This window comes from Arachis hypogaea, chromosome 12, assembly GCF_003086295.3.
Source record: "Arachis hypogaea cultivar Tifrunner chromosome 12, arahy.Tifrunner.gnm2.J5K5, whole genome shotgun sequence".
In the NCBI taxonomy this organism is placed as follows: domain Eukaryota; kingdom Viridiplantae; phylum Streptophyta; class Magnoliopsida; order Fabales; family Fabaceae; genus Arachis; species Arachis hypogaea.
Window position 1 is genome coordinate 108,777,947 of NC_092047.1, and position 19,283 is coordinate 108,797,229.

At 33.6% G+C, this 19,283-nt stretch overlaps 1 long non-coding RNA gene across 1 annotated transcript; it reads right to left on the reverse strand.

Annotated features, from left to right (window-relative positions):
- Positions 1-13,005: 13,005 nt before the first annotated feature.
- Positions 13,006-15,651, reverse strand: LOC140177361 (uncharacterized). Its single transcript, XR_011869204.1, has 2 exons — positions 15,272-15,651; positions 13,006-13,277 (listed from the first exon to the last, which is right to left on the reverse strand). It is a non-coding gene; the product is annotated as an uncharacterized lncRNA (long non-coding RNA).
- Between the last annotated feature and the right edge of the window lie 3,632 nt (positions 15,652-19,283).

The window sequence follows — 19,283 nt, forward strand, 5'->3', positions numbered from 1 at the left end:
TATCAAACGCTATTGTTGCTTAATCCATCAATCCTCGTGGGATCGACCCTTACTCACGTAAGGTATTACTTGGTACGACCCGGTGCACTTGCCGGTTAGTTTGTGTGTTTAGAAATTCCGCACCAAGTCTCAAGAGGGGAAGAAGCAAAAATGGAAATCATGAAGCTGTCCTGGGTCAGATGTTCATCAACGCTCAGAATCAATTCTTGAGGCCAAAGTCAAGATCAATGGCCATGATTGAAGAAGATGCATGAAAAAGGATGAGAGGTACATACAAGCAGGTTCGGGTTACCTCTCTCTCCTCTCTATTCAAACCGCTGCTGCTCTAAGGTTGGAAAAGAAGTTGCTGGATTGGTTGACCCGGTTTCAATCTTGGAAGCTTTCCCTTCTATCTTAAGGGTGAACGGTCAAGGGTTGAGATCAAGGAGAGAAAGTGAAAAAGCACAGAGTTCTCATAGCTACCCAAAAGTTTCCTGAGTTCTTCTCCTTCAATGATGTTCATTTAATTTTTTTTCTTATTTTTGTCTGTCTGAGTCTCATGGTAAAAAAGGCAAACATGGTGACGTTTGTAAGAAAAAGCCAATGAGAGAAAAAAGGTAGTGAGCAAAATTAGAGAAAAAAGCCATAGATGTCTCAAAGTTTCTTTGTACATCTTTCTGTTGTATTTCATGATCCTGTGGAGATTCTCTTACAAGTTGGGTTAGCACTTTGCTGTTGAAAGCTTGGTTTGAGTTCAAGTCAAATTCAGATTGGGATTGGAATTTGGATTTGTCCCAAATAGGATTAGGTAGATCCCAGGAAAGAATTGGTGTTTGTAATCTTGAAAAAAATAGTGAAATTCCGTCACTGTTGTGATGGAGACTGGATGTAGGCTGCATTGCACTTAGCAGGTAAACCAGGATATATCTTGGTGTGATTCTCTCTTCTCTGCTCCATTTCTATTTTTGGTTCTCAGGTGACAAAATGAAAAATATCTCTCGACTTGTTACGAGACAAAACTAAAATATCTCTAGACTTGTTACGGGACAAAAGTGAAAATATCTCTTGAAATTTGTTAAAAAAAAGTAAAAGTTATACTCTGCAAAAAAGGAAGCTAAGATTCAACCCCCTCTTCTCTTAGCCACTGATTACCATCAATTGGTATTAGAGCTTGGTCTCAAAGAGATCAAGTTTTGCAGCTTGGAGAAAAGATCCTGATAGAGAACAACAGTGGTTCTAATATGGTGGCCTATACTCTGATAGAAGGGCAATCAAGCAACAGACCTCCATTCTTCAATGACAAGAACTATAGTTACTGGAAAGAAAGAATGAAGATTTTTGTTCAGTCTATAGACTACAGACTTTGGAAGATAATCCTGGAAGGACCATAATTCCCAACCATAACTGGAGCTGATGGTGTGGTTGTCCCAAAGCTGAGGCAGATTGGAATGATGATGACAGAAAGAAAATAGAGCTCAACGCTAAAGCTGTCAACCTGCTTAATTGTGTAGTCAGCTTCGAGGAATACCGACGGGTATCAAGATGCACAAAAGCAAAGAAAATCTGGGACAAGCTTCAAGTTACTCATGAAGGCACATCTCAAGTCAAAAGATCCAGAATAGACATGCAAAATAGAGAATTCGAAATGTTCTCAATAAAGGAAGGAGAAACAATTGATGAAATGTTTGAAAGATTCAACATTATCATCATTGGCTTGGATGCTATGAGAATCAAACATTTAGAATCTGTGCTTGTGAGAAAAATATTGAGATGTCTCAGTAAAGAGTGGAAAACCAAAGCTATTGTAATAGCTGAGAGTAGTGGCATTGATGATATGACCTACGATGATCTGAGAGGGAACTTACTTGCTTTTAAAAATACCTATTTGAAAAAAGATACAAAAAAGATAGGAGTTTCTCTCAAATCAGTCACTGAATCTCTGGATGAAGAATCCAGCGATGATTTATCTAACGATGATTTTGTTTTGTTTGCTAAGAAATTCAGGAGAATGATGAAGCAAAAGGAACGAAACAAAGGAGGCAGCTCAAGGAAACCTAAGAGGGATTTAAGCAAGGTCATTTGCCACAACTGCAGAGAAGCTGGATATTACAAGTTTGACTATCCAAAACTGAAAAAGGAAGACAAGCCAAAAAGGAAAAAGAAGAAGGGACTCATGGCATCTTGGGAAGACTTGGAGAATGACTCTGAAGATGAGGAAGAATCAGACAGCAAATCTCAAACCTGTCTCATGGCCAATCAAACTGATGAGGTACGTCTCATTGAACCTACTTCTGAAGACCTTCATCTTATGATAGATCATCTCAATGAAAAAATTAGATGCTTCTTAAATGAAAACTATGAACTTGAATTTCAAGTTACCATTTTAAAGGCAGAAAATGATTTTCTCAAAGATAAATTACGGGAAGCCAAAACTACTGTTGATCTTGTTGAAGAAAACAAGCGGTTAAAGGCTGAAATTAAGGGCTGTCAATACCACCATTCTGTGATTGTACATCTAAATTGCTTTGAGGAAAATGAAAGGTTACATAGAGAGGTAAAAAGCTTAAAAGAAGACTGGTGCACGAAAATTGTGATCTCAACTGCGCCAACAACTTGGTACGCACGATCATAATCTCAACTCTTTTTCACAACTCCGCACAACTAACCAGCAAGTGCACTGGGTTGTCCAAGTAATAAACCTTACGCGAGTAAGGGTCGATCCCACAGAGATTATCGGCTTGAAGCAAGCTATAGTCATCTTGTAAATCTCAGTCAGGCAGATTCAAATGATTATGGGGTTTTTGATAATTAAAAGATAAATAAAATATAAAATAGGATAGAGATACTTATGGAATTCATTGGTGAGAATTTCAGATAAGCGTATGGAGGTGCTTTGTTCCTTCTGAATCTCTGCTTTCCTACTGCCTTCATTCAATCATTCATACTCCTTTCCATGGCAAGTTGTATGTTGGGTATCACCGTTGTCAATGGCTACCTCCCGTCCTCTCAGTGAAAATGGTCCTCTACGGTTTCTGTACGGCTAATCAACTGTCGGATTTCTGTCTCGGATGAAAAATACCAGGCACAGTTACCGCATGGCTAATCAGCTGTCGGTTCACGATCGTGTCGGAATAAGATCCAATGATCCTTTTGCGCACTGTCCCTGTGCCCCACAGTCGCGATTTTGAAGCTTGTCACAGTCATCCCTTCCCAGATCCTACTCGGAATACCACAGACAAGGTTTAGACTTTTCGGATCTCAGGAATGCTGCCAATTGATTCTAGCCTATACCATGAAGATTCTAACCTCGGATTCAGATGCTCCGTTGTCAGGAGAGACGATGTGAATCATTGAAGAGAGATTCAAGAGATATGCATTCAAGCTTGTTTTCATGTAGAACAGAAGTGTTTGTCAGGCACGCGTTCATAAGTGAGAATGGTGATGAGTGTCACTTGATCATCACATTCATCATGTTCTTATGTACGAATGAATATCTTAGAATAAGAATAAGTTTGAATTGAATAGAAGAACAATAGTACTTTGCATTAATTCACGAGGAACAGCAGAGCTCCACACCTTAATCTATGGGGTGTAGAAACTCCACCGTAGAAAATACATAAGTGAAAGGTCTAGGCATGGCCATGAGGCCAGCCTCCTAAACGTGATCAAAGATGGTCTAACAAAAAATAGATCTCGGCATTCTCAAATACAATAGTAAAAAGTCCTATTTATACTAAACTAGTTACTAAGGTTTACAGAAATAAGTAAATGATGTAGAAATCCACTTCTGGGCCCACTTGGTGTGTGCTTGGGCTGAGCATTGAAGCTTTCACGTGTAGAGACTCTTCTTGGAGTTAAACGCTAGCTTTTGTGCCAGTTTGGGCGTTTAACTCTAACTTTTATGCCAGTTCTGGCGTTTAACGCCAGAATAAGGTAGAAAGTGGGCGTTCAAATGCCAGTTTTCGTTATCAAAACTCGGGCAAAGTATGGACTATTATATATTTCTAGAAAGACCAGGATGTCTACTTTCCAACTCAATTGAGAGCGCGCCAATTGGGTTTCTGTAGCTCCAAAAAATCCATTTCGAGTGTAGGGAGGTCAGAATCCAACAGCATCTGCAGTCCTTTTTCAGCCTCTGAATCATATTTTTGCTCTGGTCCCTCAATTTCAGCCAGAAAATACCTAAAATCACAGAAAAACACACAAACTCATAGTAAAGTCCAGAAATGTAAATTTTTCTTAAAAACTAATAAAAATATACTAAAAAGTAGCTAGATCCTACTAAAAACTATATAAAAACAATGCCAAAAAGCGTATAAATTATCCGCTCATCAAAGTCCTAGCTAACTTTGCTTAAAATTCTGAAAATTTGAATCAACTTTTGACTAGTCAAAAACCTCTCTATGACAAAGCTAGTTTGGATTTTCATAAAAATTCAAGAACTGTTTTTGAAAAATCTTCTGTTGCTAATAATGGCTTCCACTTCGGATGACATAAGATTTCAAAACCTAACCAATCTGAAAAAATAGCAACCTAAAAGGTTTTGTAGATTATGCAATTGGGATGGTCACTTTCCCATTCAATGCTTCATAAGTGAAAGAATGATTGGTGATAAAATTTATAAGATTGTTGGTAACTATAATGGCTTGGGGCAAAGAAGATAGTTTGACATAAAAAGGATCCAAAAAGTTTTGGATACCTAAGGTCACTTAAGCATTTTTGTAGGTTTGCCTAGCATCTAAGAGAAAAGACAACATGTGGTATATGGATAGTGGATGCTCTAGGCATATGACTGAAAAGTCAACATTCTTCATCAAGCTTGATGAGTATGATGGAGGCTTTGTTACTTTCGGTGACAATGTAAAAAAAAAATTGTGGCCATAGGTAAAGTGGGTAAGAACTTCTCTTCTTTCATAAATGATGTTTTACTTATTGATGGATTGAAGCATAATCTTCTAAGCGTTAGCCAACTTTGTGATCTTGGATATTTTGTTATTTTTAGAAAATTGGATTGCTTAATTGTTTGTGAAAAATTCGGTGATGTTTTGTTTGAGGCAAAAAGATGCAACAATGTGTATGGACTTACTCTAGAGGATTTAAAAGATAAAAAAGTAACATGTTTTACATCTATTGAATCTGAAAAATGGCTTTGACATAAGAAATTGGGACATGCAAGCATGTACCAAATTTCTAAGCTTGTTAAGAAAAATTTGATTAGAGAAATTCCAAATATCAAATTTGACAAAGATATTACTTGTGAAACTTGTCAATTAGGCAAACAAGTAACATCTTCTTTTAAACTCAAAGATGGAATTTCTACTAAAAGGCCATTTGAGATGTTGCATATTGATCTTTTTGGTCCCACTAGAACTCAAAGTTTGGGAGGTAAACACCATGGTTTGGTAGTGGTTGATGACTATTCTAGATATGGATGGTTCTTTTCTTGTCTCATAAAAATGATGCTTTGTATGCCTTTCATTCTCTTTGTAAAAAAATTCAAAATGAAAAGGATTTAAAAATTACTCACATAAGAAGTGACCATGAAAAATAATTTGAAAATAAAAAATTTGAAACCTTTTGTGATGATTTTGGAATAACACATAATTTTTCATGCCCTAGAAAACCTCAATAAAATAGGGTTGTTGAAAGAAGGAATAGAAGCCTACAAGAAATGACTAGGGTAATGCTTTATGAAAATGATGTTCCAAAATTTTTGTGGGTCGAATATGTAAATACAGATTGTTATATCCTAAATAGAACTATCATTAGAAAAGGCTTGAAGAAAACCACATATGAGCTTTGGAAAGGAACTCCCCCTAATGTCAAGTACTTTCATGTTTTTGGATGCAAATGTTTTGTACTTAACAACAAAGAAAATCTTGGTAAATTTGATCCAAAATCATATGAAGAAATGTTTGTAGGGTACTCAACTACTAGCAAAGCATTTAAAGTTTACCTTAAAGAACATAGAACTATTGAAGAGTTCATACATGTATCTTTTTGTGATGCTAACTCTATATCCAGTGTCATTCTAGATGATGATGCAGGAAGTAAAGCAGAAGCAAGTCCTCAGATGAATCAAGCAAACTTCAATTCTGTCCCAGTTGTTGAAACTGTCAGTCCAAAAATTTCTCCTCAGATCAGAGGAGACATTTCCATTTTGTCTCCTGACCAAGCCAGAAAATCCAAAACAGTGAACTCATCTAAAACTTGTCAAGGCAAAGCCTCTTCTCACAAGCCACGTGAATGAAAGTTTTTGAAGGATTATCCTCATGAATTCATCATTGGTGATTCCTCACAAGGCATAACCACAAGATCCTCAAGCAAGAAGCAAGCGGAAGCAAGTAATGTTGCCTTTTTGTCCTAATTAGAACCTCTCAATGTGAAGCAAGCTCTAGAAGATCCCTCATGGGTACAAGCTATGGAAGATGAGCTGTCCCAATTTGAGAAAAAAGAAGTTTGGACACTTGTACCATACACAAATGGTAAAAAGGTAACCGATATTAAGTGGATTTTCAAAAATAAATTGGGTGAGGATGGAAGTGTTGTTCGTAACAAGGCTAGACTAGTGGCCAAGGTTACAATCAAGAGGAAGGCATTGACTTTGATGAGTCATTTGCCCCGGTAGCAAGAATGGAAGCAATTCGGTTGCTTCTTGCCTATTATGCCCATAAGGGATTTTAAATGTTCCCAATGGATGTTAAATGTGCCTTTTTAAATAAATTTATTGATAGAAAAATATTTGTGGCTCAACCCCCCGATTTTGAAAGCAAAGATTTTTCAAATCATGTTTTTAAATTCTCTAAGGCTCTTTATGGCCTTAGGCAAGTTCCAAGAGCTTGGTATGAAAGGCTTAATACTTTCTTGTTGGAAAACAAATTTCAAAGGGGTACTACGGATACTACTTTATTTATAAAGGAATCTAATGATGATATCTTACTTGTTCAAGTTTATGTAGATGACATTGTGTTTGGATCGGCTAATGAATCCTTGTATGAAGAGTTTGCAAAACTAATGACTAGTGAGTTTGAAATGAGTTTGATGGGAGAATTAACCTTCTTTCTTGGTATTCAAATCAAACAAACTCTTAATGGTATTTTTATTCACCAAGAAAAATATGCCAAAGAATTGATTATGAAATTTAGTTTAGAAAATTCCAAACCTATGAATACTCCCATGCATCCAAACATTAAACTTGACAAGGATGAAAATGGCAAAGATGTTGATAAAACAAGGTATAGAGAAATGATAGGATCTCTTATGTATCTTACTTCCTCTAGGCCGGACATTGTTTAAAGTGTGGGTGTATGTTCTAGATTTCAATCTCACCCTAAAAAGTCATATCTTTTGGCCGTTAAGAGAATCATTAGATACATTAAGGGCACATGTGATCTTGGCTTATGGTATCCTAAATCTAATGAGTTTTGTGTAGAAGGTTATTGTGATGCAGATTATGCGGGAGATCGAGTGGATAGCGGAAGTACTTTGGGAATGTGTTGCTTCCTTGGCAATTATTTAAACATGTGGTCAAGCAAAAAATAAGCCACTATTGCTTTATCCACGGCTGAAGCTGAATACATCTCCACATCCGCTTGTTACTCATAATTAATTTGGTCAAAAACTCAATTGGAGGATTACAAACTGAAAATTGATAGTATACGCTTGTTTTATGACAATATGAGTGCAATAAATATTTCAAAAAATCATGTGTTGCACTCTAGAACTAAGCACATTGAAGTAAGATATCATTTTATTAGAGAACATGTGCAAAAGGGTACTATTGATAGTCAATTTGTAAAATCCGAAGAGCAACTGGCTGATATCTTCACTAAACAACTATGTGAAGATAGATTTTATATGTTGAGAACTAATCTGGGAGTGAGGGATTTCCATTCTGTTGAATAAATGATGATTTTCTGGTCTCTGTGTATTTTTGTCTTGTAGGCAGCAGGGAGACAAAATTGGACAAGTGATGAAATCTTCAAAAGAAGGCTTGTATAAAGTCCAGAAATTTCTGGATTAAAAATTGAAGAAACGGGCTGAAGCTTGCACTAACCACCTGTTGGGCCTATGTAAGACAAATCTCGTTCATATGATATGGGCTCATTATTATAAATCATAAATGCTTTATTTAAAAAATCTCCATGAGCAGTCACTTCATGCCATTCCTAGTTATGTCAGTTATATCCTTTCACCATTTCTCATTACTTCATTACTAGCCTTTTCGGTTACCATGCTTTTAATTTTTAAAATCAATTTGTTTTGAAAACCGTTTCATTAATTGTATTTGTTTTTAAAAGAGAAATTTTCTACTATGCATTAATGGCGGTCATTCATTCCTAATCTCTCTCCACCACTCTCCCTCTTTGCCACTTTCTACCTTTCCTTCCATCATATCAAAGTGGATCATATTAAAAGGTGACTATCTGTGACACCCTAGTGCTCTATATGATACTTCACTCTGTTCAATCTCTTTTGTTTATCTTATGATTAGACATATGTGGGATTGTGTAAAAAGTGACAAAAAGTGTAACTTGCCCTATGGTATGTTCTTGACTTGCTTGTTTGAGTATTTTAATGTTGATTTAAGTAATGAGCCTGTTGAGAATCGAGTATCCACAATCAAAGGTGGTGGTGTACCAGACAATGCTAAAGGTAAAAAGGTGAAAGGTTCTAGGACTTCTATTTTATTTGAAAGTGAAGATGACAGCCTTCCCTCTACTGCTAGAACCTCTGATTCGTACAAAAATCTTTTCTCTAGAATGGTCAAAGAGATTCTTTTAGAATTCTCTACTATGTCCAAACTAATGATGAAATCCTACAAAGGCACTAGGAAGCATGCATTGGAAAAAGAAAAAAGCTTGGATAAAGTCTCATAAAATGGTAAACTTGCTTCTTAAGCATTTGGACTCTGTTGATGAGGACATGGCTCATTCTGAGAAAGAAGAGGATATTCTGGAATCTGATACTGAATCTTCTGATGCCTAAGTTTGCTCCCTGTTGCGGCTGCTGAAAGCTGCTTCTTTATTTTGCTCTCTTTGAATTTGAGTTTGTTGGACTATTTTCATTTAACTTACACTTTCTTTGGATGACTGTAATTAACTAAATGTTGTTATTTTTATGCATGATTTATTATGGACTGCACTATTTGACCTCTTATGCTTGCAGGTGTCCCTCCTTGATGATAAAAGGGGGAGAAAAATGAAAAAAGAGGAGAAAAAGGGCTGAATTGAAACTGTTTAGTTTCCTTGATTAAAACTGTTTTTGCCTTGTTTTGCTCTGTTTTATGATCTGATTTGACTCTGTTTTGAGCACTCTATTTTAGTGGATTAATTTCACCTTGAACTTTGATTATTATTGATAAATATATTTGCTCAAGTGTATATGTGCTGTCTGGACTATAGAATTTTATTAAGGTGTTTGATAAGCATTTTCTTGTAAAAATATGGCTCAGTCTTAAAGGTTCCAAATTCTTGAAATCTTATCTTTTAGGAACCCTTTAGAGCTTGTACACAGTATTTGCTTTCTTGAATATTTTGTTAATCAGACACACATTAAAGGGGAGCACATTGAACAAAAGAAAGGGGGAGATTTCGGCAAATCTTCAAAGGGAAGTTTTCTAACCTTCTCTTTCAATTCAGTTTAATAATGTTTGTCATCAAGGGGGAGATTTTTGAGTTTGAAAAACTGAAATGATGATCAAACATTATTAAACTATAAATTAAAAAATTATTAAAATATTAAGTGTTCAAATTATTTCCAATTGGTTGTTTGATGTAGCTGTTAGTGAGCAAGAAGAAAAAAAATTAATTTCCATAATGGGCCAAAAGCCAAACAAGCCCAAGCTGAACATTGAATTAATTTAGTCTTGTGCAAAATTAATAATAGTTGAATCTTGTAAAGTAGTAAGAAACAAGTGGCCCAAAATCTTGAAGGAACCTATTCGGTGATCACAAGGAAGCTTCCTCAAGTAACCAAAAGTCTAACACGTGACTTTATGTTTTGGCAATTGAAAGTTAAAATTCAATTTGATTTAATTATATTGAAAGCTTCACACGTTACTTCATTTCTTGGTAACTGCAATTTGGAATTCAATTCACTTTAATGTAATTTAAAGCTTCCACGGAAAGCTTCCTCCTTTCTCTCTTCTCTCTCTTCTCTCCTTCGGTCACATCTATTACTCAAGAAGAAGATAGAAAAAAAGGAAGCCTCAAAAGAAAAGCCTATCAAGAAAGGCTAAGAAAGATCTTTATCACAGAAAGAAAGATTTGAAGAAAGGCTTAAAGATTTGTTGCTAAGAAAGGAAAAGATTGGCCTCGGTCAGAAAGTAGATTTATCTTGATAAAAAATTTATTTCCATTTTTGTTCCACCAAGAAGAAGATAGCCTCTGAGTCTCAAGAGGGGAAGAAGCAAAAATGGAAATCATGAAGCTGTCTTGGGTCAAATGTTTATCAACGCTCAGAATCAATTCTTGGGGTCAAAGTCAAGATCAATGGCCAAGATTGAAGAAGATGTATGAAAAAGGATGAGAGAGGTACATGCAAGCAGGTTCGGGTTCCCTTTCTCTCCTCTCTATTCGAACCGCTGCTACTCTAAGGTTGGAGAAGAAGTTGTTGGGTTGGTTGAATCGGTTTCAATCTTGGAAGCTTCCCCTTTTATATTAAGGGTGAACGGCCAAGGGTTGAAATCAAGGAGAGAAAGTGAAAAAGCCCAAAGTTCTCATAGCTTCCAAAAAGCTGCCTGAGTTCTTCTCCTTCAATGATGTTCATTTAGTTTTCTTTTTCTTAGTTTTGTCTATCTGAGTCTCATGGTATAAAAGGCAATCATGGTGAGGTTTATAAGAAAAAGCCAATGAGAGGAAAAAGGTAGTGAACAAAATTAGAGAAAAAGTCATAGATGTCTCAGAATTTCTTTGTACATCTTTGTGTTATGTTTCATGATCCTGCGGGGATTCCCTTGCAAGTTGGGTTAGCACTTTGCTGTTGAAAGCTTGGTTTGAGTCCAAGTCAAATTCAGATTGGGATTAGAATCTGAATTTGTCTAAGATAGAATTAGGTAGATCCTAAGAAAGAATTGGTGTTTGTAATCTTGAAAAAGATAGTGAAATTCCGTCACTATTGTGAGAGAGACTGGATGTAGGCTGCATTGCACTTAGCAGTTGAACCAGGATATATCTTGGTGTGATTCTCTCTTTTATGCTCCATTTCTATTTCTAGTTCTCAGGAGACAAAATGAAAAATATCTCTCGACTTGTTACGAGACAAAACTAAAATGTCTCTAAACTTGTTACGAGACAAAAATGAAAATATCTCCTAAAGTTTGTTAAAAAAAGTAAAAGCTATACTATGCGAAAAAAGAAAGCTAAGATTCAACTCCACTTCTTTTAGCCACTAATTACCATCAAGTTCAATTTTGACCAAAAAAAAATATAGTTTAATCAATTATATATGTTATAATTTGATTGGTCGAAAAATAAAAAATTCTTAAAAAAAGATATTTTAAATTAAATAACTTTATGTGAGTGACCTATATAGTATTATTAAGAATAAATGTCAACCACCCAATCTGAACCTGTTGGGATTCTCAATTACCAGATCTAGTGGAGTTATGAATGATAATTCCATAACGGAAACTCAACGGGTGGTAAAAAAACCTGCACCATTAAATTGATATTAAAAAAAAATAGTAGTAAAACAAAAACATTAAATTTTTTTTAAAAGAGTTATAATTTATATTTTTAAAAAGATTATTTTTACTTAAAAATAATTTTAACATTATAAATAAATAAAAAATATTTTTATATTATCATACTCAAATATAATTATTAAATAAAAATATAATTTTACATGTAATATCTAAACATAAAATTATTTTTATTTTTGAGTAAAATATATTTTTTGTCTTTAACATTTTTAAAAAATTTTAAAAATATTTTTAGTGTTTAATTTGATTCAATTTTATTCTTAATATTTAAAATAAACTTCAATTTTATCCTTTATATTAATTTTTTATTAATCAAATTTTTTTTAATTATATCTTTATCACATACTCATCGTCATATCATATCATCTTTTCTCATTTGAGTAGCAATCTTTCTTCATTTTTATTATTTTCTTTGATATTTTCTCTCCGTACTTTTTTTACTCTACTGTCATTCACTCTATCTCTACTATATCACTTTCATTATCAATATTAAAGACAAAAAAAATATATTTTATTTTTTATCTTTTAAATATTCTTTTAAAAAAATTATTCAAATAAATTTGAAGTATTAGAGCGTCTTTATAGATTGTGCTTAAATGTGTAATAAACTCGGTGAAAGAAGCCCATCATTTCAGAAGCTATGGAAATTTGGATGGTCGCAAGAATTTTGAACAACTATTATTATGCATACAAAATTTAAGAATTAATAGCCAAATTAGTTCTTAAAAAATAAAATATTTTTTAAATTTATTCCTAAAAGATTTTTTTAATCAAATTGGTTCTTCAAAAATTATAATTTAATCATATTTGTCCTTCAGTTACTTTATTAACAATTTTCTTTAAAGATTGATGTTGTAAAATATTAATTGATAACATATATAATACTTGATATGTCTAATTGGATATTGACCAAATATGTTTATGGAAATTTATTAATTTAGTCATTTTTTTCAATTACAAAAATCCTATTCCTAATATGATTTAATGACTAAATTGATAGATTTTCGTAAACATATTTAGTCAACATCTAATTGAACATGTTATGTGTCATGTATGCTATTCGTTAACATTTCACATCGTTGACAAAAATCGGAAGTGGAGTAATTGAAAGACATATATGATTAATTTGTAGTATTTAAAAAACTAATTTTATTGAAAAAAAAATTTAAAGACAAATTTAAAAAATGCATTATCTTTCAAAGATTAATTTGGCTATTAACCAAAAAATTTAATTTTGTGAATCGCTTTCGAATTTTATCAGTGTGCAATATTTCTTCATTTGTGATTATTCGTCTAAATAAATTTTAAATTGAATGAGCATGTAAAAGAAATTTCGGTAGCAATAATTTCACTTCACAATTTTTTTATTACATTTGATTGTAGCCTAATGGCTACTATTGCCTTGTAGCACAATTTAACTATTAAACCACAAGGATAACTGAAATAGTAAGGAAATAACAAATATAATTAACAAAGTATTTAAACATCCCGTATTGCAACGTGAATCATTTTCTGGTCTGATCGATGAGGTGCTCAAATCTTCTTCGATGTGTATTGAAATTAAAGATTTATTTAAATTTCAATTCTTACATGCCTGCAGAAAATAAATGTTAGGTTTTTTTTAGCATAACTATGAAAAAATTCTCTCTCACATAACAATAGTGTTAGTATATATAGACTATAAATACTGTAGTTCAAGCTCAAAGTATATATATAACACGGAAACCAAAATGGAACACAAAGTAAAATTAAAAATAAATTAAACTATTGAAATATTTTGGATTAGTTGCACTTTCCCTCTTGAACATTATTATTAGGTCATATGCAATTTTAGCCCTTGAACTTTAAAAATGCGCAAATTAACATTTAAATTTTTAAAGATTAAGGGTTAAAGATCACATAATCTACAATTCAAGAAGTAAATCGCAATTAACCCAAATATTTATTTTATATGTTATTTTGACTAGATCTTAAGGCCCTTGTCATATAGGTAAATGATTTATATGCTTTATTTTTTAATATCTTATTAATTTTTGATAAATTCTACCCAATTATTTTTAAAATAACATAAAAATCTTTTATGATGTGTCACGTTTTAATTGGATATTTACTTTTAATTTAAGTTATTATCTTAAGCATAGTTAGATTATACTGTAATAAGCCAAGAAGCAATAGTTCAAATGGCATAATCTCCCCATACTCAATTAAGAGGTTGCGGATTTGAGTCTCCATATCTTCGGTAAAAAAATAAAAAAAAGATTATACTGTAATAAATTTTTAAAAAGGGTAAATATATAATTTATTAAAATATTAGAAACTGATTTTTTTTAATTTTTCAAATCACGTTAACGGTAGTCCTAATACTAAATTCTTCTTCCTCGTTCTCTCTCAATGTCACTCAACAACTCTTTTTCACTAGTCAGCCTCTCCTGAAGTCTCGAACGGCAAACTCCAAAGTACAGAAGTCACGATCACCGGCTCCTCTGATTCGTCTTGCCAGCTCCGGTGCGTCTCCAATACTACACCGTCACATTTGTGGCTCCCCTACTTTGCGTCGTCGTGTCTCCTTACTCCGGTGCATCTCTCATCATCGCGTCCTCGTTCGTCGCTACTGTCACCTCTGGCCAGATTCTGCTTCGCCATGCTTGGACAAATTGGTTTTCTCTCTTCTCTGCGTTCTTAAAACTCCCTATCAGTTTTTTTTATGTATTCAGTTGGCTTATAATTTGATTAAAATCAACGAGGCGGTGTTGCTTGGGAGGTGCGACGAAGATGAAGGAATGGGGAGAAGCGAAAGGTCGAAAGCCATTACAGAGGATTAGGATACAATTACATCTTCTGAAAACGATTTGAAAAAAAGTCATATTTCAATTTTTAATACTTTAAAAAATTGCATAATTACACATTTTAAAAACTAATTTAATTATAAAATATTCTAACTATGGTTAACCTAATAACCAATTAAAAAGTGACACATTACACCGGATAAGTTACATGTTACTTTACAAAGAATATGGTAGAATTCACCTTAATTTTTATACTACTCTAAACTTTTGGCGCAATTTAAAAAAAAAACAAAATTAAGATAATTTTAAAGTATTTATTATTTCATATATTATTATTGAAAAATATAAAAATTAATTTTTAAATATTAATATTATTTATTTAACTTTTTTTTCACTCACTCTTTTGAAAGTCATCTAAACCACTATGATTCTATCCAATTCTTTATGAATGAATAACCTTTATTTTTAAAAAATTTAGGGTTTAGAATTAAAATTTAAGATACATAATTTAAAATTTATGATTTAGAATTTAAAATTTAGAATAAAAAATTTAAAATAAAAAATATAGACCGATGTCAGATGAAAAATATTAGCTTCCTATTTCAACTCATGATTATAATAAACTACTTAAAGTACCATGATTTTGTTTTAATTTTTATTTTGTATCATATAGTTGAATATCCTACATACTTTGTATCTTTTATCAGTTAGCACTCACCAATGAGTGGAAAATTTTTCATATAATAAAATATGAATATTAAATAATTAATATAATATAACAATTTAAAATTTAAATACTTACCATTGTTATAACTTTCCACCGGAGGAACATACTTAGCATTGCATCTCCTAATGCAATCCTCCGCCGCCTCCGGATTATTTCTATAGCGGCTCTTGCATGATTGAGCACAACGTTTCAGCTTATATTCCGGATGTTGAAGACCATCGTATTGAGCTGAAGACCATTTTGGAATACTGTCATGCGATTCAACAATGATAGCACAAATAACAAATCCAATAATAATGAAGGAACATGTTATTTGTTTATACGTCACACCACCATTTCTAGCCATATATTATATATATGTGTCTTCTTTTTGTTTTGGAAATGCAAATGTATGATATACCATGCATGAAGTTTTATAAAGGCTTAAAATTTCAGAATTGATATATTTGTTACTTAATTCATGTCCTTTTAAATCGCCTTAAGGGTGTCCCCTCGCTTTGTTAGGAGTCATAAATTAACAATATAATCAAAACCATAAATTAATTTTGGTTGCCCCTTAAAGTCATTGAGTTTCGAGAAAAAAAAAATGGTCTTTACATATTTTGAGATTATGTAACTTATAAATATATAGTTTAGATGGATGCAGTAATATATAGTGGCATGATACTATTTTTTAAAAAAAATTAAATTAATAATAGCAGAAGTAACAAGTCAAATATGAAATCAGAGAAGTAATCAATCAAACTAAATTAACGTGGAAGAGATTACAAAAGTAACAATAAAAAAAAGTTTTCATAGGAATGTACAAAAGAACATAGAAGGAAAATTCAAAAGTTACCGTGTCGCGACTTGAGGAGATGCGTCGACAGAAGAGACAACAAAAAAAGAGATTGTCGAAGTACATGGTGGCATTAGCGCTAGTAGTAAGGAGATGAATGACTGTAGCGGTGGTGGTGGCAGTGACGACAACGACGGCTGTAATTTAGGGTTTCGATTAGGTCTTACTCACTATCCATCTTACTCGAAGCTAGCCCTAGTTTGCATCTTTAGAATGGGATTTGAATGTTTGTTTGGGCCTTCAAATGTGTGGGTGTTTTAACTATACAATGTTAGAATTTTTATTTTTTGAAATTTTATAAATGGTCACAAATAGATGATGTTGGGGAGGTTTTGAAAAATCTCCACTATAAAACCTCCACCAATTAATAAGAATCTTGTAGTGTTTAAATCTTTAGGTCATAAAAATTCTAATACTATATTATGAAATTATTTCTTCTAAAAATTTAAACTAATAAAAATAGACACATGAATAATTATATTTCTAATCCTTAACATTTCACTTCATTTAAGTGATTAATTAATGGAGGTCACTCACATAAAGTTGTTCAAAATATCTTTTCTTAAAAATATTTTATTTCAACCAATTAAATTACCACACACATAATCAGTTAAATCATATTATTTTTGTCATAAACCAGATAAATTGATTCAATAAAAAATTAGTGTTGAGTTTGAAAAAAATGATGACCAAACATTATTAAATATTAATTAAGTGTTTATAAAATATTTTCAATTGTTTGTTTGATGCTTTTGTTTAGTGTGCAGGAAGAAAAATTAATTTTTCATTGATCCAAGAAGCATGAAAAATAAGCCTACACTAATACTCCAAATATTGATCCAAAATGAGAAACAGGTGAACCAAGAAAAAAGAAAAGGAAACAAGCCACATGTTATGAGTAGAAAAGCAAATTAATTATGGCCCAAATAAACAAGCCAATCTTGATCACCAAACAAATGTTGCCTCAAACCAAAGTGATTTAATCAGTGGTTTGTCTGCAAAGTTGATTAAAAAGAAGAAAAGGACAAGTCCTAAGGTGATCCAATACTTCCCATGCATGAGGACGTCCATCCATTCTTGAATCTCTGAACCGATGAGCATCTATGCAAAAGACCAAGGCGATTTAAATGCTGCAAGTTATACCCAAGGAGTACAATAGAATACAAAGAAGAAATTAGTTACTGATGCAAAGTACTACTTGTGGATGAACCTATCTCTTAAGAATGTGCAGACAATTATCCGTAGGTGTGTCCAGAGAGAAGCATAGAATCCTATGGCATTGCAAGATCTCAATATGGACATTTCGAGTGAACGAACAGCCACAAGGTCCTCCATGTGCTTCTATTGCCCACACTCTATAAAGATTCCGAGAGTTTGTACGTAATTGTGAAGTGCCAAAGAGCTGGTAACTGCCTCATGGTTACGCCATGCTCAACAAGGATCTGGAAATAGAGTTGTTTGATGTATGGGAATGACTTCATGGACCTTTTCCATCATATTCAAACACTTATTCTGGTGCAGTGACTAGTATCAAATGGGTCGAGTATTGCCAACCACAATGATACTAAAACAGCGCTGAAGTTCCTCCAGAAACATATCTTTAGCAGGTTTGGTGTCCCTAGAGTGTTATCATGATGGGCACTCACTTCTGCAATAAAGCTTTACTCTGCCATGGTTCGGTATGGAATTCGCCACAAGTGGCCACCCATATCATCACAAACCAATGGGCAAGCTGAAGTCTCTAACAGAGAATTAAAGAGAATCCTGGAATGGACAGTAATACCCGTAGAAAGATTGGGCAAGGAGCTTGGATGATGCTCTGTGGGCTTACAGAACAGCATTCAAGACCCCTATAGGGACCTCTCCATACCACTCGTGTATGGTAAAGCATGCACTTGCCGTGGAATGGAACATAAGCCTACTGGGCAACCAGATTCCTAAACTTTGATGCCAAATTAGCAGGAGAAAACGATTGCTCCAGCTAAATGAGCTAGAAGAATTCAGATTCACAGCTTTCGAAAATGCAAGCTTTATAAAGAAAATAAAAAAATGGCATGACAGAAAGCTGTCATCTAGAATCTTTGAACCAGGACAGAAGTCCTATTGTTTAACTCTAGACTCAGGCTATTCCCGGGAAACTGAAATCCGGTGGAGGGGACCATACGTGATTACAAGTGTGTCACATATGGTTATGTGGAGCTTCAAGATATTGATTCTGATAGAAGTTCATTGTCAATGGACAGAGAATCAAGCATTATCTTGAAGCAACATTGAGCAGAATGCTCAAGGCTGAAGCTAGATTAAAAGCTCAGCAGATCCAGCTAAAGACAATAAGAGCGCTTGCTGGAGCAACCCAGCATGGGCAATAATCTCTAAGCATTTTGCCCTATTTTTATTTTTATTTGTTTATATAAAGTTCACTGACACTAAGGTAAAGAATCATTTGCATAAGTTTACAGGGTTACAGAAGGAATCTACACACAAAACAAAGATAGGGAGCTTACTGGCAAGAAACGCCAGTAAGGATAGCTATCTGGCGTTCAAGCCAGAAAAGGGCAACAACTGGGCGTTGAACGCCCAGGAGAGCAGCATTTGGCGTTGAACGCCCAAAACACAGTGTTTGGCGTTCAAACGCCAGATGTGGGAGGAGCTCTCCTTCTACCATCTCTTTCTTTTTCTTTTGCTTGAGGACAAGCAAGCTCTAAGTTTGGTGTGCTTATCCGTGATCACTAAGATCATGGCCCCTAAAGAAAACAACCCACTCCAAGGAGTAAGGCATGATTTAAAGGAACTGAAGCGCCAGAAATTCTCTCTGAGGACCAAGCACCTCACAGACTAGAGGAACATCCCTTCCCAACCTCAGGTTGTTGAGTTCTAATCTTAGCCTTAACTCTGTGATAACTGTTCTTATTTTAATTTTCCTTAGGTCATATAGTAGTAATTAGTATCTATTTTGATTTTATCTCCAATTAAGCTATAGTTTATTTTTCTCATCATCAGCAAACATGATAAATAGTAGATCTTTTGAATAAGAAGCAATAAAATTTCGAGTTTTAATAAGAGAAATTCTAATTAGTTAAATGTGGTGGCAATGCTTTCTGTCTTCTGAATGAATGCTTGAACAGTCATATATCTTTTATTTGTTGTTTAAGACTGTTAAATATGTTGGCTCTTGAAAATGATGACATGAACATGTTATTGAGATCTGAAAATCAAAAAATGATTCTTGAGCAAAAAGCAGCAAGAACA